The sequence below is a fragment of the Chiloscyllium punctatum genome, chromosome 22 (genome assembly GCF_047496795.1).
Source record: "Chiloscyllium punctatum isolate Juve2018m chromosome 22, sChiPun1.3, whole genome shotgun sequence".
Classification (NCBI taxonomy): Eukaryota; Metazoa; Chordata; class Chondrichthyes; order Orectolobiformes; family Hemiscylliidae; genus Chiloscyllium; species Chiloscyllium punctatum.
Window position 1 is genome coordinate 88,888,272 of NC_092760.1, and position 27,379 is coordinate 88,915,650.

The window sequence follows — 27,379 nt, forward strand, 5'->3', positions numbered from 1 at the left end:
ACTTTCCTGCCTTTATGGTCTCATGGTCTTCCATTCAGGAATTGTCTACCTGACAGCACTATGATGGGCACTGTTGCCACATGATTGCAGCAGCTCAAGAAGGTCAAAGGTAACTCAAGGCCTGGAATAAATGTCCAGCCTTTCCAGCAAACACCTTCATACGAGAAGCAGAGGAGGCTGAGGGCGGTCATTATAGAGGGGTATGGGACGATGAGGAGAATGGACACAGGGTGGGGGGATCGGAAGCAACTGTTTCCCTTAGTCAAATGGTTAAGAACAATGGGGCATAATTTTAAAGTCAAAAATCACACGACACCAGGTTATAGTCCAACAGGTTTATTTGAAACCACAAGCTTTCAGAGCACTGCTCCTTCCTCAGGCAGCTCCAAAAGCTTGTGGTTTCAAATAAACCTGTTGGACTATAACCTGGTGTTGTGTGATTTTTGACTTCATCCACTCCAGTCCAACACCGGTATCTCCACACTGTGGCTTAATTTTAAGGCAAACAGCAGGAAGTTCAGAGGGGATTTGAGGAAAATATTTTCATCTGGAGGGCGATTGGGGTGTGGAATGCGCTGACTGGCAGGGGCGTTGAGGCAGGAACCCTCACGACCTTTAAAAAGGATGTGGATGAGCACCTGAGATGCCATAACATTCAAGGCTGTGTGAGAAAGTGGGACTGGTCGAGATACATCAACCCAAACTCGATGGGCTGAGGAGCCTCTTCTGTGCTGTATGAGATTGTGTCGAGTATTTAAAATGCATCAAATTCAATGCAATGTGTCACCTAAGAGGTAAAAAAAATTAAAGACAAAATGAATTATGTAAGACAAGGGAACAGCTTTGAAATATCATTGCTAATATTTGAAATCTGTTTCCAACTCCAGGGTCTAATATGTGGATGGATCTGAAGAAAGCATATTGATGTGCTGGGAATGACAGATGGATTCCTGGGCACTGGATCCAAGCAATCAATAAACACCACAAATCCCCAAACCCTAGCCACACAGGTTTTAGATTGTGACCTTTGGATGGACCAGAGTTAAGTTTGATAGACGTTGTGAGAGTGTTTTTTCAAGGCAGTCCTGTCATTAAAGAAAGCATTCAGGCAGCGAGGAAGGATGTTCCTTCACAGGGCGTGGAGCGTGAATAATATCATCAAGTTTCTCAGAACTGCCTCCACTCTTTAAATAAATAGAAGACAGAGCCTCCCAGCCAAACCTCTGCAGCTTTGTTGATGTATTTGTGCTTCATGGCAGCTAATACTGGCAAAGACATGGAATTCACCACCACAGGGTGTGGGGTGAGGGCAATAGTCTAGATGAATTGTGGTGAAGCTCAGTAAACACATGAGGGTGATAGGAGCCAGGGGGATCATGGAATCCCTACAGTCGGCCCACACTCTCCCTCTGAAGTGTGCACCCAGTTGAACCGTGCATCCCTGTATTTCCCACCGCTAATCCACATCCCAGAACACTACGGGCAATTTAGCATGGCCAATCCACTTAACCTGCACAGCTTTGGGCTGTGGGACGAAACTGGAGCAGCCAGAGGAAACCCACACAGACACGGGGGGAATGAGCAAACTCCACACAGACAGTCACCCGAGACTGGAATTGAACCTGGATCCCTGTTGCTGTGAGTCAGTAGTGCGAACCAGTGAGCAACCCTCATGGGATGAAGTAAGTGGGTGGAGGGTCATGTGACACATAAGCACACGTCCAGGTCAGAAGTACTAAATGGCCACATTCAAACAATTTTGCCCAAAACATCGATTTTCCTGCTCCTCCAATGCTGCCTGACCTGCTGTGCTTTTCCAGCACCACTCTGATCTTGACACTGTAATGTAAGTCTAACTGTAGTTCCGATGGGCCAACTGTAGGGATTCCATGATCCCCCTGGCTCCTATCACCCTCATGTGTTTACTGAGCTTCACCACAATTCATCCAGACTATTGCCCTCACCCACACCCTGTGGTGGTGAATTCCATGTCTTTGCCAGTTTTAGCTGCCATGAAGCACAAATAGACAATAGACAATAGACAATAGATGCAGGAGTAGGCCATTCTGCCCTTCGAGCCTGCACCGCCATTCAATATGATCATGGCTGATCATTCCTAATCAGTATCCTGTTCCAGCCTTATCTCCATACCCCTTGACTCCACTATCTTTAAGAGCTCTATCCAATTCTTTCTTAAATGAATCCAGAGACTGGGCCTCCACTGCCCTCTGGGGCAGAGCATTCCACACAGCCACCACTCTCTGGGTGAAGTAGTTTCTCCTCATCTCTGTCCTAAATGGTCTACCCCGTATTTTTAAGTTGTGTCCTCTGGTTCGGCACTCCCCCATCAACGGAAATATGTTCCCTCCTGCCAGAGTGTCCAGTCCTTTCATAATCCTATACGTTTCAATCAGATCCCCTCTCAGTCTTCTAAACTCAAGGGTATACAAGCCCAGTCGCTTCAGTCTTTCCGTGTAAGGCAATCCTGCCATTCCAGGAATTGACCTCGTGAACCTACGCTGCACTCCCTCAATAGCCAGAATGTCTTTCCTCAAATTTGGAGACCAGAACTGTACACAGTACTCCAGGTGTGGTCTCACCAGGGCCCTGTACAGCTGCAGAAGCACCTCTTTGCTTCTATACTCAATCCCTCTTGTTATGAAGGCCAGCATGCTATTAGCCTTCTTCACGACCTGCTGTACCTGCATGCTTGCCTTCATTGACTGGTGGACAAGAACACCCAGATCTCTCTGAACAGCCCCTTTACCTAATTTGATACCATTGAGGTAGTAATCTGCCTTCCTGTTCTTGCCACCAAAGTGGATAACCAGACATTTATCCAAATTAAACTGCATCTGCCATGCATCTGCCCACTCACCTAACTTGTCCAGGTCACCCTGTAATCCCCTAACATCCTCATCACATTTCACCCTACCACCTAGCTTTGTGTCATCAGCAAATTTGCTAATGTTATTGCTGATACCATCTTCTATATCATTTACATATATTGTAAAAAGCTGCGGTCCCAGCACGGATCCCTGCGGTACCCCACTGGTCACTGCCTGCCATTCCGAAATGGAGCCGTTAATCACTACCCTTTGTTTCCTATTAGCCAACCAATTCTCTATCCAATCTAGTACTTTGCCCCCAATCCTGTGCGCCCTAATTTTACTCACTAACCTCTTGTGTGGGACTTTATCAAAAGCTTTCTGAAAGTCCAGGTGCACTACATCCACTGGATCTCCCTCGTCCATCTTCCGAGTTACATCAACAAAGCTGCAGAGGTTTGGCTGGGAGGCTCTGTCCTCTGTTTATTTAATGATATAGAGGTGCTGGCGCTGGACTGGGGTGGTCAAGATGAAAATCACGCTACACCAGGTTATGGTCCAACAGGTATATTTGAAATCACAAGCTTTTGGAGCATTGCTATAGCTATCTGACAAAGGAGCCCTGAAAGCTTGTGTTTTCACATAAACCTGTTGGACTACAACCTGGTGTCATGTGATTTTCATCTAAATTTAAGTCATAATTCCTTTCAATCCTTTTTTCTAAAACATTTGCTCCTTCATTATCTTGTCTGCCAGTCCTTCTGTGGTTTATCGGTTGCATTGTATCTGAGTATTTGAAGTGAAATGCACTCTGCTGCTCAGGCTTTGCCACTTTCTGTTCTCAATTGGTACTTCAGTTTGAGTTAGTTGTTCAGTCCACTCTCTCCTTGGCAATGATACTGAGGATTCAGATTGCCCAGGGAGGTATAGCTCCAGATGGTTCGGAATATGTGTCCTAGTGGGTGCTTTTTGTGCCGCAGCACAGTCTACCACAGAGTAAACTTTCTGCTGCAGGAAAAGATTCCCATAGTAAAACCCAGCTCAAAGACTTCAAGTGAAAATGAACCCAGAGCAAGTCCATTAAATATCTTGCTGCTGGAGGGATGATAAGGTGCTGCAATTGTTTTAGTGGAAAGTGAGGACTGCAGATGCTGGAGATTAGAGTTGAAGAGTGTGGTGCTGGAAAAGCACAGCCAGTCAGGTAGTATGCAAGGAGCAGGAGAGTCGATGTTTTGGGCATAAGCTCTTCATCAGGAATGAAGGGGTGGCCCAAGGGGGCTGAGAGATAAATGGGAGGAGGGGGTTGAGGTTGGGGATGGGGGATATGCGATAGGTACTTGAAGGTAGGGGAAAAGGTGATAGGCCAGAGAGGAGGGTGGAGCAGATAGGTGGGAAGGAAGATGGACAGCTAGGACAGTTCCAGAGGGCAGTGCCGAGATGGAGGGTTCGATCTGGGATAAGGTGGTGGGTGGGGAGATGAGGAAACTGGTGAAGTCCACATTGATCCCGTGTGGTTGGAGGGTCCCAAGGCGGAAGAGGAGGCATTCTTCCTCCAGGCATCGGGTGGCTAGAGTTTGGTGATGGAGGAGACCCAGATCTTGCATGTCCTGGTGGAGTGGGAGGGGGGAGTTAAAGAGAAGTGTGCAGCACTTCCATCTGCCACTGGGTGGCAGCAGAAACATGCCACAAGATGTTGGAGAAGACAGCCCTGGGATCGTATCTAACATTTTCATTCATTGTATAACAACACAATCCAGCAATTTTGCAAATGAAAGTAAGTACCAAACTCGACAGAGTGTGAATGGCAATGAGCTGCTGTATTCCTTATCTTGAGCTTTATGCGAATCTCAATTGAAATGTATGAGAGGTATGTGGGTCCTGTCAAAGTTTTATTGCACTAATCTGAGGGAGAGCTCATGTTTCTCAATGGGCATGGGCAAGCTGAGGCCATTTCTGAGGAGCAGTGCGTAAAACAGCACTCGGTTACTCAGCGAGATTACATTAGAGTTTACCTTGAGCTGTAACCGGCCACCTCACCCCTGTCACACACATCCTCATTCTGAACAATGTCCCCCCCCCACATTCTGAACATCACCTCCCCCACCACATTCTGAACATTGTCACCCACCCACATTCCAAACATTTCCCCCCCACATTCTGAACAATGCCCCCCCCACATTCTGAACATCGCCCCCCCCACATTCTGAACATCGCCCCCCTACATTCTGAACAATGCCCCCCCCACATTCTGAACATCGCCCCCCCCACATTCTGAACAATGCCCCCCCCACATTCTGAACATCGCCCCCCCCACATTCTGAACATCGCCCCCCTACATTCTGAACATTGTCCCCCCCCACTTTCTGAACATTGCCCCCCCCACATTCTGAACATCGCCCCCCCCACATTCTGAACATCGCCCCCCCCACATTCCATTTTCCCCCCCATTCTGAACATTGTCACTCCCCATATTCTGAACATCACCCCCCCACATTCTGAACATCGCCCCCCCCCACATTCTGAACATCGCCCCCCCCCACATTCTGAACATTGTCCCCCCCCACATTCTGAACATCCCCCCCGATATTCTGAACATCGCCCCCCCCACATTCTGAACATTGTCCCCCCCAAATTATGAACATCGTTCCCCCACACATTCTGAACATTACCCCCCACCACATTCTGAACATTGTCACCCACCCACATACTACACTCCGCCCCCCACATTCTGAACATCGCCCCCCCACATTCTGAACATTGTCCCCCCCCACATTCTGAACATCGCGCCCCCCAAACAGTCTGAACATCATTCCCCCCCAAATTCTGAACATTGTCCCCCCCCACATTCTGAACATCGCGCCCCCCAAACAGTCTGAACATCATTCCCCCCCCCCACATTCTGAACATTGTCCCCCCCCAAATTCTGAACATTGTCCCCCCCCACATTCTGAACATTACTCCCCACCACATTCTGAACATTGTCCCCCTCCCCCACATTCTGAACATTGTCCCCCCACATTCTACACTCCCACCCCCCCACATTCTGAACATCGCCCCCCCACATTCTGAACATTGTCCCCCCCCACATTCTGAACATTACTCCCCACCACATTCTGAACATTGTCCCCCTCCCCCACATTCTGAACATTGTCCCCCCACATTCTACACTCCCACCCCCCCACATTCTGAACATCGCCCCCCCACATTCTGAACATTGTCCCCCCCACATTCTGAACATCGCTCCCCCCACATTCTGAACATCGCCCCCCCCCCCACTTTCTGAACATCGTCCCCCCCCTCACAGTCTGAACATCGCCCCCCCCTCACAGTCTGAACATCGCCCCCCCCTCACAGTCTGAACATCGCGCCCCCCACACAGTCTGAACATCATCCCCCCCCCACATACTGAACATCACCCCCACCCACATTCCGAACATCGCCCCGCACATTCTGAACATCATCCACCCCCCATGTTCTGAACATTGTCCCCCCCACATTCCGAACATCGCCCCCCACCCAGATTCTGAACATTGTCCCCCCCACATTCTGAACATCGCCCCCCACCCACATTCTGAACATTGTCTCCCCCACATTCTGAACATCCCCCCACATTCTGAACATTGTCCCCCAACCCCACATTCTGAACATTGTCCCCCACCCCCACATTCTGAACATCACTCCCCCCCAATTTTGAACATTTTCCCCCTCACATTCTGAACATTGTCCCCCACACATTCTGAACATCGCACCCCTCCACATTCTGAACATTGTCCCCCCCACATTCTGAACAGTTCCCCACCTCATTCTGAACATTATCTCCCCACATTCTGAACATTGCCCCCCCCCACATTCTGAACATTCCCCCCCACATTCTGAACATTGTTCCCTCCAAATTTTGAACATCGACCCCCCACATTCTGAAAACTGTCCTCCCCGACATACTGAACATTGTCCCCCGCCACATTGTGAACATTGCCACCCCCGACATTCTGAACTTCGTACCCCCCCACATTCTGAATGTTGCCCCATATAATTCTGAACATTGTTCCCTCCAAATTCTGAACATCGACCCCCCACATTCTGAAAACTGTCCTCCCCGACATACTGAACATTGTCCCCCGCCACATTGTGAACATTGCCACCCCCCACATTCTGAACTTCGTACCCCCCCACATTCTGAATGTTGCCCCATATAATTCTGAACATTGTTCCCTCCAAATTCTGAACATCGACCCCCCACATTCTGAAAACTGTCCTCCCCGACATACTGAACATTGTCCCCCGCCACATTGTGAACATTGCCACCCCCCACATTCTGAACATCGACCCCCCACATTCTGAAAACTGTCCTCCCCGACATACTGAACATTGTCCCCCGCCACATTGTGAACATTGCCACCCCCCACATTCTGAACTTCGTACCCCCCCACATTCTGAATGTTGCCCCATATAATTCTGAACGTTGTTCCCTCCAAATTCTGAACATCGACCCCCCACATTCTGACAATTGTCTCCCCCACATTCTGAATATTGTCCCCCGCCACATACTAAACATCGCCCCCCCACATTCTAAACATCGCCCCCCCACATTCTGAACATTGCTCCCCCCCACATTCTGAACATTGTCCCTCCAACATTCTGACCATTTCCCCACCTCATTCTGAACATCGTCACCCACCCACATTCTACACTTCCCCCCCCACATTCTGAACATCGCCCCCCCACATTCAGAACATTGCCCCCCCCACATTCTGAACATTGTCCCCCCACATTCTGAACATTGTCCCCCCACATTCTGAACATCGCGCCCCCCCACATTCTGAACATTGTCCCCCCATATTCTGAACATTGTCCCCCCATATTCTGAACATCCCCTCCCACATTCTGAACATTGTCCCCCCACATTCTGAACATTGTCCCCCCATATTCTGAACATTGTCCCCCCCACATTCTGAACATCGTCACCCACCCACATTCTACACAATCCCCCCACCACATTCTGAACATTGTCCCCTCCATATTCTGAACATTGTCCTCCCCTCCCACATTCTGAACATTGCCACCCACACTCTGAACATTACCCCCCCGCATTCAGAACATTGCCCCCCACACTCTGAACATCACGCCCCCCCACATTCTGAACATTGCCCCCCCCACATTTTGAACATTATTCGCCCCCCCCGCATTCAGAACATTGCCCATTCCCACATTTTGAACATTTCCCCCCCCCCCCGCATTCTGAACATTGCCCCCCACACTCTGAACATCACGCCCCCCCACATTCTGAACATTGCCCCCCCCACATTTTGAACATTATTCGCCCCCCCCGCATTCTGAACATTGCCCCCACACTCTGAACATCAGCCCCCTACATTCTGAACATCGCCCCCCCCCCACACGCTGAACATTGTCCACCCACATTCTGAACATCCCCCCCCCCACATTCTGAACATCGCCCCCCCCCCACATTCTGAACATTGTCCATCACCCCCACATTCTGAACATTGTCCCCCCCACATTCTGAACATTGTCCCCCCCCCACATTCTGAACATCCCCCCCGATATTCTGAACATCACCCCCCACATTCTGAAAATTGTTCCCCCCACATTCTGAACATCACCCCCCCCACATTCTGAACATCGCTCCCCCCACATTCTGAACATCACCCCCCCCACATTCTGAACATCACCCCCCCCACATTCTGAACATTGTCCTCTGCCACATTCTGAACATCGCCCCCCCCTCACAGTCTGCACATCGCGCCCCCCACACAGTCTGCACATCGCGCCCCCCACACAGTCTGAACATCATCCCCCCCCCCCCACATTCTGAACATCACCCCCACCCACATTCCGAACATCGCCCCACACATTCTGAACATCATCCCCCCCCCCATGTTCTGAACATTGTCCCCCCCCACATTTGAAACATCCACCCCCCCGACCTTCTGAACATCACCCCCCACATTCTGAAAATTGTTCCCCCCACATTCTGAACATTACCCCCACCACATTCTGAACATCGCACCACTCCCACCACCCACATTCTGAACATTGCCCCCCCCCACATTCTGAACATCCCCCCCGATATTCTGAACATTGTACCCCCAACATTCTGAACATCGCCCCCCCACATTCTGAACATTGTCCCCCCCAAATTCTGAACATCGTTCCCCCATACATTCTGAACATTACCCCCCACCACATTCTGGACATTGTCCCCCTCCCCCACATTCTGAACATTGTCACCCACCCACATACTACACTCCGCCCCCCCACATTCTGAACATCGCCCCCCCACATTCTGAACATTGTCACCCCCCCACATTCTGAACATCGCGCCCCCCCCACATTCTGAACATCACCCCCACCCACAACATTCCGAACATCGCCCCACACATTCTGAACATCATCCCCCCCATGTTCTGAACATTGTCTCCCCCACATTCTGAACATCCCCCCACATTCTGAACATTGTCCCCCCCCACATTCTGAACATTGTCCCCCACCCCCACATTCTGAACATCACTCCCCACCCATTTTGAACATTTTCCCCCTCACACTCTGAACATTGTCCCCCCCACATTCTGAACATTGTCCCCCCCACATTCTGAACATTGTCCCCCCCACATTCTGAACAGTTCCCCACCTCATTCTGAACATTATCCCCCCACATTCTGAACATCACCCCCCCCACATTCTGAACATTGTCCCCCCCCCACATTTTGAATATCGCCTGCCCACATTCTGAACATTGTCCCCCCCCACATTCTGAACATTGTCCCTCCAACATTCTGAACATTGTTCCCCCCACATTCTGAACATTGTCCCCCTCCCCCACATTCTGAACATCGTCACCCCCCCACATTCTACACAATCCCCCCACCACATTCTGAACATTGTCCCCTCCATATTCTGAACATTGTCCTCCCCTCCCACATTCTGAACATTGCCCCCCACACTCTGAACATCACCCCCCCCGCATTCAGAACATTGCCCCCCACACATTTTGAACATTATTCGCCCCCCCCGCATTCAGAACATTGCCCATTCCCACATTTTGAACATTTCCCCCCCCCCCGCATTCTGAACATTGCCCCCCACACTCTGAACATCACGCCCCCCCACATTCTGAACATTGCCCCCCCCACATTTTGAACATTATTCGCCCCCCCCGCATTCTGAACATTGCCCCCACACTCTGAACATCAGCCCACTACATTCTGAACATTGCCCCCCCCACATTTTGAACATTATTCGCCCCCCCCGCATTCTGAACATTGCCCCCACACTCTGAACATCACCCCCCCCACATTCTGAACATCGCCCCCCCCCCACATTCTGAACATCGCTCCCACCACATTCTGAACATCATCCCCCACACATTCGGAACATCGCACCACCCCCACCACCCACATTCTGAACATCCCCCCCGATATTCTGAACATTGTCCCCCCAACATTCTGAACATTGCCCCTCCCCCCACATTCTGAGCATTGTCCCCCCCTCATTCTGAACATCCCCCCACCCACATTCTGAACATTGTCCCTAACCCCCACATTCTGAACATTACCCCCACACATTCGGAACATCGCATCACCCCCACCACCCACATTCTGAACATCGCCCCCCACCCACATTCTGAACATTGTCCCCCCCCTCATTCTGAACATCCCCCCCCGATATTCTGAACATTGTCCCCCCCACATTTGAAACATCCACCCCCCCGACCTTCTGAACATCACCCCCCACATTCTGAAAATTGTTCCCCCCACATTCTGAACATCGCCCCCCACCCACATTCTGAACATTGTCCCCCCCCCACATTCTGAACATCCCCCCCGATATTCTGAACATCGCCCCCCCACATTCTGAACATTGTCCCCCACCCACATTCTGAACATTGTCCTCTGCCACATTCTGAACATCGCCCCCCCCTCACAGTCTGAACATCGCGCCCCCCACACAGTCTGAACATCATCCCCCCCCCCCACATTCTGAACATCACCCCCACCCACATTCCGAACATCGCCCCACACATTCTGAACATCATCCCCCCCCCCATGTTCTGAACATTGTCCCCCCCCACATTTGAAACATCCACCCCCCCGACCTTCTGAACATCACCCCCCACATTCTGAAAATTGTTCCCCCCACATTCTGAACATCGCCCCCACCACATTCTGAACATTACCCCCACACATTCGGAACATCGCACCACTCCCACCACCCACATTCTGAACATTGCCCCCCCCCACATTCTGAACATCCCCCCCGATATTCTGAACATTGTACCCCCAACATTCTGAACATCGCCCCCCCACATTCTGAACATTGTCCCCCCCAAATTCTGAACATCGTTCCCCCATACATTCTGAACATTACCCCCCACCACATTCTGGACATTGTCCCCCTCCCCCACATTCTGAACATTGTCACCCACCCACATACTACACTCCGCCCCCCCACATTCTGAACATCGCCCCCCCACATTCTGAACATTGTCACCCCCCCACATTCTGAACATCGCGCCCCCCCCACATTCTGAACATCACCCCCACCCACAACATTCCGAACATCGCCCCACACATTCTGAACATCATCCCCCCCATGTTCTGAACATTGCCCCCCCACATTCTGAACATCGCGCCCCCCACACAGTCTGAACATTGTCTCCCCCACATTCTGAACATCCCCCCACATTCTGAACATTGTCCCCCCCCACATTCTGAACATTGTCCCCCACCCCCACATTCTGAACATCACTCCCCACCCATTTTGAACATTTTCCCCCTCACATTCTGAACATTGCCCACCCACATTCTGAACATTGCCCACCCACATTCTGAACATTGTCCCCCACACATTCTGAACATCGCACCCCTCCACATTCTGAACATTGTCCCCCCCCACATTCTGAACATTGTCCCCCCCACATTCTGAACAGTTCCCCACCTCATTCTGAACATTATCCCCCCACATTCTGAACATCACCCCCCCCACATTCTGAACATTGTCCCCCCCCCACATTTTGAATATCGCCCGCCCACATTCTGAACATTGGCACCCCAACATTCTGAACATTGTCCCCTCCCACATTCTGAACATTGCGCCCCACCCACATTCTGAACATTGCCTCCCACCACATTCTGAACATCTTCCCCCCGCGTTCTGAACATTGCCCCCCCCCCCACATTCTGAACATTCCCCCCCACATTCTGAACATTGTTCCCTCCAAATTTTGAACATCGACCCCCCACATTCTGAAAATTGTCCTCCCCCACATACTGAACATTGTCCCCCACCACATTGTGAACATTGCCACCCCCCATATTCTGAAATTCGTACCCCCCCACATTCTGAATGTTGCCCCATATAATTCTGAACATTGTTCCCTCCAAATTCTGAACATCGACCCCCCACATTCTGACAATTGTCTCCCCCACATTCTGAATATTGTCCCCCGCCACATACTAAACATCGCCCCCCCACATTCTAAACATCGCCCACCCACATTCTAAACATCGCCCCCCCACATTCTAAACATCGCCCACCCACATTCTAAACATCGCCCCCCCACATTCTGAACATCGCCCCCACAACCACGTTCTGAACATCGTCCCCCCCACATTCTGAACATTGTCCCCCCCACATTCTGAACATTGTCCCGCCCACATTCTGAACATTGTCCCCCCCACATTCTGAACATCCCCTCCCACATTCTGAACATTGTCCCCCCCACATTCTGAACATCACTCCAAATACATTCTGAACATTGTCCCCCCCACATTCTGAACATTGCCCCCCCCCCCACATTCTGAACATGTTCCCCCCACATTCTGAACATTGTCCCCCCCACATTCTGAACATTGTCCCCCCCACATTCTGAACATCACTCCAAATACATTCTGAACATTGTCCCCCCCACATTCTGAACATTGCCCCCCCCCCCCACATTCTGAAAACTGTCCCCCTACATTCTGAACATCGTCCCCCCCACATTCTGAACATCGCGCCCCCCCACATTCTGAACATTGTCCCCCCCACATTCTGAACATCACTCCAAATACATTCTGAACATTGTCCCCCCACAATCTGAACATCGCGCCCCCCCCACATTCTGGACATTGTCCCCCCCCAGATTCTGAACACCCCCTCCCCCACATTCTGAACATCACCCCCCACATATTCTGAACATGGTCCCCCACACATTCTGAACATCACCCTACCACATTCTGAACATCGCCCCCATCACATTCTGAACATTGTCCCCCCACATTCTGAACATTGTCCGCCCCACCCACATTCTGAACATTTTCCCCCCCACATTCTGAACATTACCCCCCAACACATTCTGAACATTGTCCCCCTCCCCCACATTCTGAACATTGCCCCCCACACTCTGAACATTACCCCCCCCGCATTCAGAACATGCCCCGCACACTCTGAACATCACCTCCCACATTCTGAACATTGCCCCTCCCCACATTTTGAACATTTCACCCCCCCGCATTCTGAACATTGCCCCCCACACTCTGAACATCAACCCCCCCACATTCTAAACATTGCCCCCCCCACATCTTGAACATTGTCCCCCCCCCCGCATTCTGAACATTGCCCCCCACACTCTGAACATCACCCCCCTACATTCTGAACATCGTACCCCCCCACATTCTGAACATTGTCCCCCCCACACTCTGAACATTGTCCCCCCCCACATTCGGAACATCGCACCCCCCCCCACATTCTGAACATCGCCACCCCAACATTTTGAACATTATCCCCCCCACACTCTGAACATTGTCCCCCCCACATTCGGAACATCGCACCCCCCCCACATTCTGAACATTGTCCCCCCCACATTCTGAACATCGCCACCCCAACATTTTGAACATTGTCCCCCCCATACTCTGATCATTGTTCTCCCCACATTCTGAACATCGACCCCCCCCACATTCTGAACATCCCCCCCGATATTCTGAACATTGTCCCCCCCACATTCTGAACATCCCCCCCCCCACATTCTGAACATTGTCCCCCCCCCCACATTTGAAACATCCACCCCCCCCGACCTTCTGAACATCACCCCCCACATTCTGAACATTGCCCCCCCACATTCTGAACATCGCCACCCCAACATTTTGAACATTATCCCCCCCACACTCTGAACAATTTCCCCCCACATTCTGAACATCGCACCCCCACATTCTGAATATCATCCCCCACACATTCGGAACATCGCACCCCCCCCACATTCTGAACATTGTCCCCCCCACATTTGAAACATCCACCCCCCCGACCTTCTGAACATCACCCCCCACATTCTGAAAATTGTTCCCCCCACATTCTGAACATCGCCCTCCACCCACATTCTGAACATTGTCCCCCCCCACATTCTGAACATCCCCCCCGATATTCTGAACATCACCCCCCACATTCTGAAAATTGTTCCCCCCACATTCTGAACATCGCCCCCACCACATTCTGAACATTACCCCCACACATTCGGAACATCGCACCACTCCCACCACCCACATTCTGAACATCGCCCCCCACCCACATTCCGAACATTGTCGCCCCCCACATTCTGAACATCCCCCCCGATATTCTGAACATTGTCCCCCCGACATTCTGAACATCCCCCCACCCCACATTCTGAACATTGTCCCCCACCCCCACATTCTGAACATCACTCCCCCTACATTCTGAACATCAGCCCCCCCTCATTTTGAACATTGTCCACCCCCACATTCTGAACATCACCTCCCCCACATTGTGAACATTTTCCTCCTCACATTCTGAACATTGTCCCCCCCACATTCTGAACATCGCGCCCCCACCCACATTCTGAACATTGTCCCCCACACATTCTGAACATCGACCCCCTACATTCTGAACATTGTCCCCCCCACATTCTGAACATCGCGCCCCCACCCACATTCTGAACATTGTCCCCCCCACATTCTGAACATCACCCCCCTACATTCTGAACATTGGTCCACCCACATTCTGAACATTGGTCCACCCACATTCTGAACATTGCCCCCCCCCACATTCTGAACATCAACCCCCCCACATTCTGAACATCGCCACCCCAACATTTTGAACATTGTCCCCCCCATACTCTGATCATTGTTCCCTCCACATTCTGAACATCGCCCGCCCCCACATTCTGAACATCCCCCCCGATATTCTGAACATTGTCCCCCCCACATTCTGAACATTGTCCCCCCCTCATTCTGAACACCCCCCTCACATTCTGAACATTGTCCCCCCCCACATTTGGAACATCCACCCCCCCGACCTTCTGAACATCACCCCCCACATTCTGAAAATTGTTCCCCCCACATTCTGAACATCGCCCCCCACCCACATTCTGAACATTGTCCCCCCCCACATTCTGAACATCCCCCCACCCCACATTCTGAACATTGTCCCCCACCCCCACATTCTGAACATCACTCCCCCTACATTCTGAACATCAGCCCCCCCTCATTTTGAACATTGTCGCCCCCCACATTCTGAACATCCCCCCCGATATTCTGAACATTGTCCCCCCTACATTCTGAACATCAGCCCCCCCCCCCATTTTGAACATTGTCCACCCCCACATTCTGAACATCACCTCCCCCACATTGTGAACATTTTCCTCCTCACATTCTGAACATTGCCCCCCACACTCTGAACATTACCCCCCCCGCATTCAGAACATTGCCCCGCACACTCTGAACATCACCCCCCCACATTCTGAACATCACCCCCCCACATTCTGAACATTGCCCCTCCCCACATTTTGAACATTGTCCCCCCCCCCCGCAATCTGAACATTACACCCCACACTCTGAACATCACCCCCCTACATTCTGAACATTGTCCCCCCCACATTCTGAACATTGTCCCCCCCACATTCTGAACATTGGTCCACCCACATTCTGAACATCCCCCCCCGAAATTCTGAACATTGTCCCCCACCCCCACATTCTGAACATCACCTCCCTCACATTCTGAACATTTTCCTCCTCACATTCTGAACATTGTCCCCCCCACATTCTGAACATCGCCCCCCCCCCACATTCTGAACATTGTCCTCCCCCACACTCTGAACATTGATCTCCCCACATTCTGAACTTTGCCCCCCCCCACATTCTGAACATCGCACCCCTCCACATTCTGAACATTGCCCCCCCCCCACATTTTGAACATTGTCTCCCCCCCCGCATTCTGAACATTGCCCCCCACACTCTGAACATTACCCCCCTATATTCTGAACATTGTCCCCCCCACATTCTGAACATTGTCCCCCCCACATTCTGAACATTGCCCCCCCCCCCACATTCTGAACATCGCCACCCCAACATTTTGAACATTGTCCCCCCCATACTCTGATCATTGTGCCCCACATTCTGAACATCGCCCCCCCGATATTCTGAACATTGTCCCCCCAACATTCTGAACACCCCCCCCCCACATTCTGAACATCGCCCCCCTCCACATTCTGAACATTGTCCCCCGATATTCTGAACATTGTCCCCCCCACATTCTGAACACCCACCCCCCCCACATTCTGAACATTGTCCCCCCCACATTTGGAACATCCACCCCCCCCCCCGACCTTCTGAACATCACCCCCACATTCTGAAAATTGTTCCCCCCACATTCTGAACATCCCCCCCGATATTCTGAACATTGTCCCCCCAACATTCTGAACATCCCCCCACCCCACATTCTGAACATTGTCCCCCACCCCCACACTCTGAACATCACTCCCCCTACTGGTGATTATTTTCCAGAGTTTAATAGAATCGGGGTCGGTTCCTGAGGATTGGAGGGCGGCTAATGTTGTGCCACTTTTTAAGAAGGGTGGGCGGGAGAAAGCAGGAAATTGTAGACCAGTTAGTCTGACCTCAGTGGTGGGAAAGATGCTGGAGTCTATTATAAAGGATGAAATTATGGCACATCTGGATAATAGTAACAGGATAGGACAGAGTCAGCATGGATTTATGAAGGGGAAATCATGCTTGACTAATCTTCTTGAATTTTTTGAGGATGTAACTCGGAAGATGGACGAGGGAGGTCCAGTGGATGTAGTGTACCTGGACTTTCAGAAAGCTTTTGATAAAGTCCCACACAAGAGGTTAGTGAGTAAAATTAGGGCGCACGGGATTGGGGGCAAAGTCCTAGATTGGATAGAGAATTGGTTGGCTAATAGGAAACAAAGGGTAGTGATTAACGGCTCCATTTCGGAATGGCAGGCAGTGACCAGTGGGGTACCGCAGGGATCCGTGCTGGGACCGCAGCTTTTTACAATATATGTAAATGATATAGAAGATGGTATCAGCAATAACATTAGCAAATTTGCTGATGACACAAAGCTGGGTGGTAGGGTGAAATGTGATGAGGATGTTAGGGGATTACAGGGTGACCTGGACAAGTTAGGTGAGTGGTCAGATGCATGGCAGATGCAGTTTAATGTGGATAAATGTCTGGTTATCCAATTTGGTGGCAAGAACAGGAAGGCAGATTACTACCTCAATGGTATCAAATTAGGTAAAGGGGCTGTTCAGAGAGATCTGGGTGTTCTTGTCCACCAGTCAATGAAGGGAAGCATGCAGGTACAGCAGGTCGTGAAGAAGGCTAATAGCATGCTGGTCTTCATAACAAGAGGGATTGAGTATAGAAGCAAAGAGGTGCTTCTGCAGCTGTACAGGGCCCTGGTGAGACCACACCTGGAGTACTGTGGACAGTTCTGGTCTCCAAATTTGAGGAAAGACATTCTGGCTATTGAGGGAGTGCAGCGTAGGTTCACGAGGTCAATTCCTGGAATGGCAGGATTGCCTTACACGGAAAGACTGAAGCGAATGGGCTTGTATACCCTTGAGTTTAGAAGACTGAGAGGGGATCTGATTGAAACGTATAGGATTATGAAAGGACTGGACACTCTGGCAGGAGGGAACATATTTCCGTTGATGGGGGAGTGCCGAACCAGAGGACACAACTTAAAAATACGGGGTACACCATTTAGGACAGAGATGAGGAGAAACTACTTCACCCAGAGAGTGGTGGCTGTGTGGAATGCTCTGCCCCAGAGGGCAGTGGAGGCCCAGTCTCTGGATTCATTTAAGAAAGAATTGGATAGAGCTCTCAAGGATAGTGGAATCAAGGGGTATGAAGATAAGGCTGGAACAGGATACTGATTAGGAATGATCAGCCATGATCATATTGAATGGCGGTGCAGGCTCGAAGGGCAGAATGGCCTACTCCTGCATCTATTGTCTATTGTCTATTGTCTACATTCTGAACATCAGCCCCCCCCCCATTTTGAACATTGTCCACCCCCACATTCTGAACATCACCTCCCCCACATTGTGAACATTTTCCTCCTCACATTCTGAACATTGTCCCCCCCACATTCTGAACATCGCGCCCCCACCCACATTCTGGACATTGCCCCCCCCCACATTTTGAACATTGTCTCCCCCCCCCGCATTCTGAACATTGCCCCCCACACTCTGAACATCACCCCCCTACATTCTGAACATTGTTCCCCCCACATTCTGAACATTGTTCCCCCCACATTCTGAACATCGCCCCCCCCCACATTTGGAACATCCACCCCCCCGACCTTCTGAACATCACCCCCCACATTCTGAAATTTGTTCCCCCCACATTCTGAACATCGCCCCCCACATTCTGAAATTTGTTCCCCCCACATTCTGAACATCGCCCCCCCACCCACATTCTGAACATTACCCCCACACATTCGGAACATCGCATCACCCCCACCACCCACATTCTGAACATCGCCCCCCCCCCCACATTCTGAACATTGTCCCCCCCCACATTCTGAACATCCCCCCCGATATTCTGAACATTGTCCCCCCAACATTCTGAACATCCCCCACCCCACATTCTGAACATCACTCCCCCTACATTCTGAACATCAGCCCCCCCCCCCATTTTAAACATTGTCCACCCCCACATTCTGAACATCACCTCCCCCACATTGTGAACATTTTCCTCCTCACATTCTGAACATCGTGCCCCCCCCCCACATTCTGAACATTGCCCCCCACACTCTGAACATTACCCCCCCCCGCATTCAGAACATTGCCCCGCACACTCTGAACATCACCCCCCCACATTCTGAACATCACCCCCCCCACATTCTGAACATTGCCCCTCCCCATATTTTGAACATTGTCCCCCCCCCCCGCATTCTGAACATTACACCCCACACTCTGAACATCACCCCCCTACATTCTGAACATCGTCCCCCCCACATTCTGAACATTGGTCCACCCACATTCTGAACATTGCCCCCCCCACATTCTGAACATTGCCCCCCCCACATTCTGAACATTGTCCTCCCCACATTCTGAACATTGCCCCCCCCACATTCTGAACATCGCCACACCAACATTTTGAACATTGTCCCCCCCACACTCTGAACATTGTTCCCCCCACATTCTGAACATTGGTCCACCCACATTCTGAACATTGTACCCCCCACATTCTGAACATTGTCCCCCCCACATTCTGAACATTGTCCTCCCCACATTCTGAACATTGCCCCCCCCACATTCTGAACATTGTCCCCCCCACACTCTGAACATTGTTCCCCCCACATTCTGAACATTGGTCCACCCACATTCTGAACATTGTACCCCCCACATTCTGAACATTGTACCCCCCACATTCTGAACATTGTCCTCCCCACATTCTGAACATTGCCCCCGCCACATTCTGAACATCGCCCCACATTCTGAACATTGCCCCCCCAACATTCTGAACATCACCCCCCCCACATTCTGAACATTGGTCCACCCACACTCTGAACATTGTCCCCCCCACACTCTGAACATTGTTCCCCCCACATTCTGAACATTGGTCCACCCACATTCTGAACATTGCCCCCCCCACATTCTGAACATTGACCCCCCCACATTCTGAACATTGTTCCCCCCACATTCTGAACATTGACCCCCCCACATTCTGAACATTGTCCCCCCCACATTCTGAACATTGACCCCCCCACATTCTGAACATTGTTCCCCCCACATTCTGAACATTGGTCCACCCACATTCTGAACATTGCCCCCCCCACATTCTGAACATTGACCCCCCCACATTCTGAACATTGTCCCCCCACATTTGGAACATTGTCCCCCCCACATTCTGAACATTCTCCTCCCCACATTCTGAACATTGCCCCCCCCACATTCTGAACATCGCCCCCCCCACATTCTGAACATCGCCCCCCCCCACATTTGGAACATCCACCCCCCCGACCTTCTGAACATCACCCCCCACATTCTGAACATTGTCCCCCCACCCACATTCTGAACATTACCCCCACACATTCGGAACATCGCATCACCCCCACCACCCACATTCTGAACATCGCCCCCCCCCCACATTCTGAACATTGTCCCCCCCCACATTCTGAACATCCCCCCCGATATTCTGAACATTGTCCCCCCAACATTCTGAACATCCCCCACCCCACATTCTGAACATCACTCCCCCTACATTCTGAACATCAGCCCCCCCCCCCCATTTTAAACATTGTCCACCCCCACATTCTGAACATCACCTCCCCCACATTGTGAACATTTTCCTCCTCACATTCTGAACATCGTGCCCCCCCCCCACATTCTGAACATTGCCCCCCACACTCTGAACATTACCCCCCCCCGCATTCAGAACATTGCCCCGCACACTCTGAACATCACCCCCCCACATTCTGAACATCACCCCCCCCACATTCTGAACATTGCCCCTCCCCATATTTTGAACATTGTCCCCCCCCCCCCGCATTCTGAACATTACACCCCACACTCTGAACATCACCCCCCTACATTCTGAACATCGTCCCCCCCACATTCTGAACATTGGTCCACCCACATTCTGAACATTGCCCCCCCCACATTCTGAACATTGCCCCCCCCACATTCTGAACATTGTCCTCCCCACATTCTGAACATTGCCCCCCCCACATTCTGAACATCGCCACACCAACATTTTGAACATTGTCCCCCCCACACTCTGAACATTGTTCCCCCCACATTCTGAACATTGGTCCACCCACATTCTGAACATTGCCCCCCCCACATTCTGAACATTGACCCCCCCACATTCTGAACATTGTTCCCCCCACATTCTGAACATTGACCCCCCCACATTCTGAACATTGTCCCCCCCACATTCTGAACATTGACCCCCCCACATTCTGAACATTGTCCCCCCCACACTCTGAACATTGTTCCCCCCACATTCTGAACATTGGTCCACCCACATTCTGAACATTGCCCCCCCCACATTCTGAACATTGACCCCCCCACATTCTGAACATTGTCCCCCCACATTTGGAACATTGTCCCCCCCACATTCTGAACATTCTCCTCCCCACATTCTGAACATTGCCCCCCCCACATTCTGAACATCGCCCCCCCCACATTCTGAACATCGCCCCCCACCCACATTCTGAACATTGTCCCCCCCCACATTCTGAACATCCCCCCCGATATTCTGAACATTGTCCCCCCCACATTCTGAACATTGTCCCCCCCCACATTCTGAACATCCCCCCCGATATTCTGAACATTGTCCCCCCCACATTCTGAACATTGTCCCCCCCCACATTCTGAACATCCCCCCCGATATTCTGAACATTGTCCCCCCCACATTCTGAACATTGTCCCCCCCCACACTCTGAACATTTTTCCCCCACATTCTGAACATTGGTCCACCCACATTGTGAACATCGCCCCCCCCCCACATTCTGAACATTACCCCCCCCGCATTCTGAACATCGCCACCCCAACAGTTTGAACATTGTCCCCCCCATACTCTGATCATTGTGCCCCACATTCTGAACATCGCCCTCCCCCACATTCTGAACATCACCTCCCCCACATTGTGAACATTTTCCTCGTCACATTCTGAACATTGTCCCCCCCACATTCTGAACATCGCACCCCTCCACATTCTGAACATTGCCCCCCCCACATTCTGAACAATGACCCCCACCCACATTCTGAACATTACCCCCCACCACATTCTGAACATCTCCCCACCACATTCTGAACATTGCCCCCACACATTCTGAACATTCCCTCCCCACATTCTGAACATCAGCCCCCCCCGATATTCTGAACATTGTCCCTCCCACATTCTGAACATTACCCCCCACCACATTATGAACATTACCCCCCACCACATTCTGAACATCTCCCCACCACATTCTGAACATTGCCCCCGCACGTTCTGAATATTTCACCCCCACATTCTGAACATTGCCCCCTCCCACATTCTGAACATTCCCCCCCCACATTCTGAACATCAGTCCCCCCGATATTCTGAACATTGTCCCTCCCACATTCTGAACATCCCCCCCCAACATTCTGAACATTGTCCCCCACCCCCACATTCTGAACATCACTCCCCCCACATTCTGAACATTGACCCCCCCACATTCTGAACATTGTCCCCCCCACATTCTGAACATTGACCCCCCCACATTCTGAACATCACTCCCCCCACATTCTGAACATGGTCCTCCCCACATTCTGAACATCAGCCCCCCCCCCCATTTTGAACATTGTCCCCCCCACATTCTGAACATCGCGCCCCAACCCATATTCTGAACATTGTCCCCCCCATATTCTGAACATCCCCTCCCACATTCTGAACATTGTCCCCCCCACCAACATTCCGAGCGTCACTCCCTCACATTCTGAACATTGTCCTCCCCACATTCTGAACATCCCCCCCACATTCTGAACATTGTCCCCCCATAGTCTGAACATTGTCCACCACCCCCATATTCTGAACATCACTCCCCCTACATTCTGAACATTGTCCCCCCTACATTCTGAACATCAGCCCCCCCATTTTGAACATTGTCCACCCCCACATTCTGAACATCACCTCCCCCACATTGTGAACATTTTCCTCCTTACATTCTGAACATTGTCCCCCTCACATTCTGAACATCGCACCCCTCCACATTCTGAACATTGCCCCCCCGACACTCTGAACATCGACCCCCACCCACATTCTGAACATCGCGCCCCCCCCACATTCTGAACATTGTCCCCCCCATATTCTGAACATCCCCTCCCACATTCTGAACATTGTCCCCCCCACATTCTGGACAACCCCCCCCCCCCCACCAACATTCCGAAAGTCACTCCCTCACATTCTTAACATTGTCCCCGCAACCACGTTCTGAACATTGTCCCCCCACATTCTGAACATTGTTCCCCCATAGTCTGAACATTGTCCCCCCCACCCACATTCTGAACATTGTCCCCCCCCATATTCTGAACATCCCCTCCCACATTCTGAACATTGTTCCCCCCACATTCTGAACATTTCCCCCCCACATTCTGAACACGCCCCCACAAATTCAGAACATCGCACCCCCCCCACATTCTGAACATGGTCCCCCCCCACCACATTCTGAACATCCCCCCCGACATTCTGAACATTGTCCCTCCCACATTCTGAACATCACCCCCCCCACATTCTGAACATTGCTCCCCCCACATTCTGAACATTGTCCCCCTCCCCCACATTCCGAACAGTGTCCCCCCACATTCTGAACATCGTCACCCCCCCCCACATTCTACACATTCCCCCCCCCACATTCTGAACATTGTCCCCTCTATATTCTGAACATCACCCCCCACATTCTGAACATTGCTCCCCCCACATTCTGAACATCACCCCCCACCACATTCTGAACATCACCCCCCACCACATTCTGAACATCATCCCCCCACATTCTGAACATTGCCCACCCCACATTCTGAACATTGTCCCCCCCCTGCATTCTGAATATTGCCCCCCACACTCTGAACATTACCCCCCTACATTCTGAACATTGTCCCCCCCACATTCTGAACATTGGTCCACCCACATTCTGAACATCGCCCCCCCCCCCCACATTCTGAACATTGCCCCCACCACATTCAAACATTGCCCCCAAACATTCGGAACATCGCACCCCCCCCTACCCCCCACATTCGGAACATTCTCCTCCCCACATTCTGAACATTGTCCCCCCCACATTCTGAACATCAGCCGCCCCCATTTTGAACATTGTCCACCCCCACATTCTGAACATCACCCCCCCCCTCATTGTGAACATTTTCCCCCTCACATTCTGAACATTGTCCCCCCCACACTCTGAACATTGTCCCCCCCACACTCTGAACATTGCTCCCCCCACATTCTGAAAATCACCCCCCCACGCTCTGAACATCGCCCCCCAACATTCTGAACATTGCCCCCCCACACTCTGAACATTGCTCCCCCCACATTCTGAAAATCGCCCCCCCACATTCTGAACATCGACTTCCCCACATTCTGAAAATTGTCCCCCAACATTCTGAACATCACACCCCACATTCTGAACATTGTTCCCCCCCACATTCTGAACATTGTTCCCCCCCACAATCTGAACATTCGCCACCCCACATTCTGAACATTGTCCCCATCACATTCTGAACATTGCCCCTCCCAACATTCTGAACATCACCCCCCCACACATTCTGAACATTGTCCCCCCCCACTTTCTGAATATTGTCCCCCCCATATTCTGAACATTGTCCCCCCACATTCTGAACATCACCCCCCACCACATTCTGAACATCACCCCCCACCACATTCTGAACATTGCCCACCCCACATTCTGAACATTGTCCCCCCTGCATTCTGAATATTGCCCCCCACACTCTGAACATTACCCCCCTACATTCTGAACATTGTCCCCCCCCCCCATTCTGAACATTGGTCCACCCACATTCTGAACATCGGCCCCCCCAACATTCTGAACATTGTCCCCCCACAGTCTGAACAATGTTCCCCCCACATTCTGAACATTGCCCCCCCAACATTCTGAACATTGTCCCCCCCACACTCTGAACATTGCTCCCCCCACATTCTGAACATCGCCCCCCCCACATTCTGAACATCGACCCCCCCACATTCTGAAAATTGTCCCCCAACATTCTGAACATCACACCCCACATTTTGAACATTGTTCCCCCCCCCCCACATTCTGAACATTGTCCCCCCCCACAATCTGAACGTTCACCACCCCACATTCTGAACATTGTCCCCATCACATTCTGAACATTGGTCCACCCACATTCTGAACATTGTCCCCCCAACACTCTGAACATTGTGCCCCCCACATTCTGAACATCGGCCCCCCCCACATTCTGAAAATTGTCCCCCAACATTCTGAACATCACACCCCACATTTTGATCATTGTTCCCCCCCCCCACATTCTGAACATTGTCCCCCCCACAATCTGAATGTTTGCCACCACACATTCTGAACATTGTCCCCATCACATTCTGAACATTGCCCCCCCAACATTCTGAACATCACCCCCCTACTTTCTGAATATTGCCCCCCCCCACATTCTGTACATTGCTTCCCCACATTCTGAACATTTTCCCCCCACCTTCTGAACACCATCACCCCCACATTCTGCACATTCCCCCCCCCACATTCTGAACATTGCCCCCCCACATTCTGAACATTGTCCCCCCACATTCTGAACATCGCACCCCCCCACATTCTGAACATCGCACCCCCACATTCTGAACATTGTCCCCCCACATTCTGAACATCGCGCCCCCCCACATTCTGAACATCCCCTCCCACCACATTCTGAACATCACCCCCCACCACATTCTGAACATCATCCCCCCACATTCTGAACATTGTCCCCCCACATTCTGGACAACCCCCCTCCCCAACATTCTGAACATCACCCCCCACATATTCTGAACATGGTCCCCCCCACATTCTGAACATCCCCCCCACATTCTGAACATTGTCCCCCCACATTCTGGACAACCCCCCTCCCCAACATTCTGAACATCACCCCCCACATATTCTGAACATGGTCCCCCCCACATTCTGAACATCCCCCCCACATTCTGAACATTGTCTCCCCACATTCTGAACACCCCCTCCCCACATTCTGAACATTGTCCCCCCACATTCTGAACATTGTCCCCCCCACCCACATTCTGAACATTTTCCCCCCCACATTCTGAACATGGTCCCCCCCACATTCTGAACATCCCCCCCACATTCTGAACACCCCCTCCCCACATTCTGAACATTGTCCCCCCACATTCTGAACATTGTCCCCCACACCCACATTCTGAACATTTGTCCCCCCACATTCTGAACATTACCCCCCACCACATTCTGAACATTGTCCCCATCCCCCACATTCTGAACATCGTCACCCACCCACATTCTACACATTCCCTCCACCACATTCTGAACATGGTCCCCCCCACATTCTGAACATCACCCCCACATTCTGAACATTGTCCCCCCACATTCTGAACATTGTCCCCCACACCCACATTCTGAACATTTGTCCCCCCACATTCTGAACATTACCCCCCACCACATTCTGAACATTGTCCCCATCCCCCACATTCTGAACATCGTCACCCACCCACATTCTACACATTCCCTCCACCACATTCTGAACATTGTCCCCTCCATATTCTGAACATTGTTCCCCCCCCCACATTCTGAACATTGCCCCCCACACTCTGAACATTACCCCCCCGCATTCAGAACATTGCCCCCCACACTCTGAACATCACCCCCCCACATTCTGAACATTGCCCCTCCCCACATTTTGAACATTGTTCCCCCCCCGTATTCTGAACATTGCCCCCACACTCTGAACATCAACCCCCTACATTCTGAACATTGTCCCCCTCACATTCTGAACATTGTCCCCCCCACACTCTGAACATCCCCCCCCCACATTCTGAACATTGTCCCCCCCACATTCTGAACATCGCGCCCCCACCCACATTCTGAACATTGTCCCCCACACATTCTGAACATCACACCCCTCCACATTCTGAACATTGCCCCCCACATTATGAACATCGACCCCCACCCGCATTCTGAACATTACCCCCCACCACATTCTGAACATCTCCCCCCCACATTCTGAACATTGCCCCCGCATGTTCTGAATATTTCACCCCCACATTCTGAACATTGCCCCCCCACATTCTGAACATCAGCCCCCCCCAACATTCTGAACATTGTCCCCCACCCCCACATTCTGAACATCACTCCTCCTACATTCTGAACATTGTCCCCCCTACATTCTGAACATCAGCCCCCCCCCCCATTTTGAACATTGTCCACCCCCACATTCTGAACATCACCTCCCCCACATTGTGAACATTTTCCTCCTCACATTCTGAACATTGTCCCCCCCCACACTCTGAACATTGGTCCACCCACATTCTGAACATTGGTCCGCCCACATTTTGAACATCACCCCCCACCACTTTCTGAACAGCATCCCTCCACATTCTGAACATTGCCCACCCCACAATCTGAACATTGTCCCCCCCTGCATTCTGAACATTGCCCCCCACACTCTGAACATTACCCCCCTACATTCTGAACATTGTCCCCCCCACATTCTGAACATTGGTCTACCCACATTCTGAACATTGTCCCCCCCAACATTCTGAACATT

The 27,379-nt window shown here is 51.5% G+C and overlaps 1 long non-coding RNA gene across 1 annotated transcript in view; it reads left to right on the plus strand.

The window, feature by feature from the left end:
- Positions 1-4,514: 4,514 nt before the first annotated feature.
- LOC140493383 (uncharacterized) overlaps positions 4,515-27,379 on the plus strand; it is an 87,770-nt gene continuing 64,905 nt past the window's right edge. Inside the window, exons 1-2 of the long non-coding RNA XR_011963660.1 lie at positions 4,515-4,602; positions 16,874-16,962. This is a non-coding gene — a long non-coding RNA (uncharacterized lncRNA). The remainder of the gene's footprint in view (positions 4,603-16,873; positions 16,963-27,379) is intronic.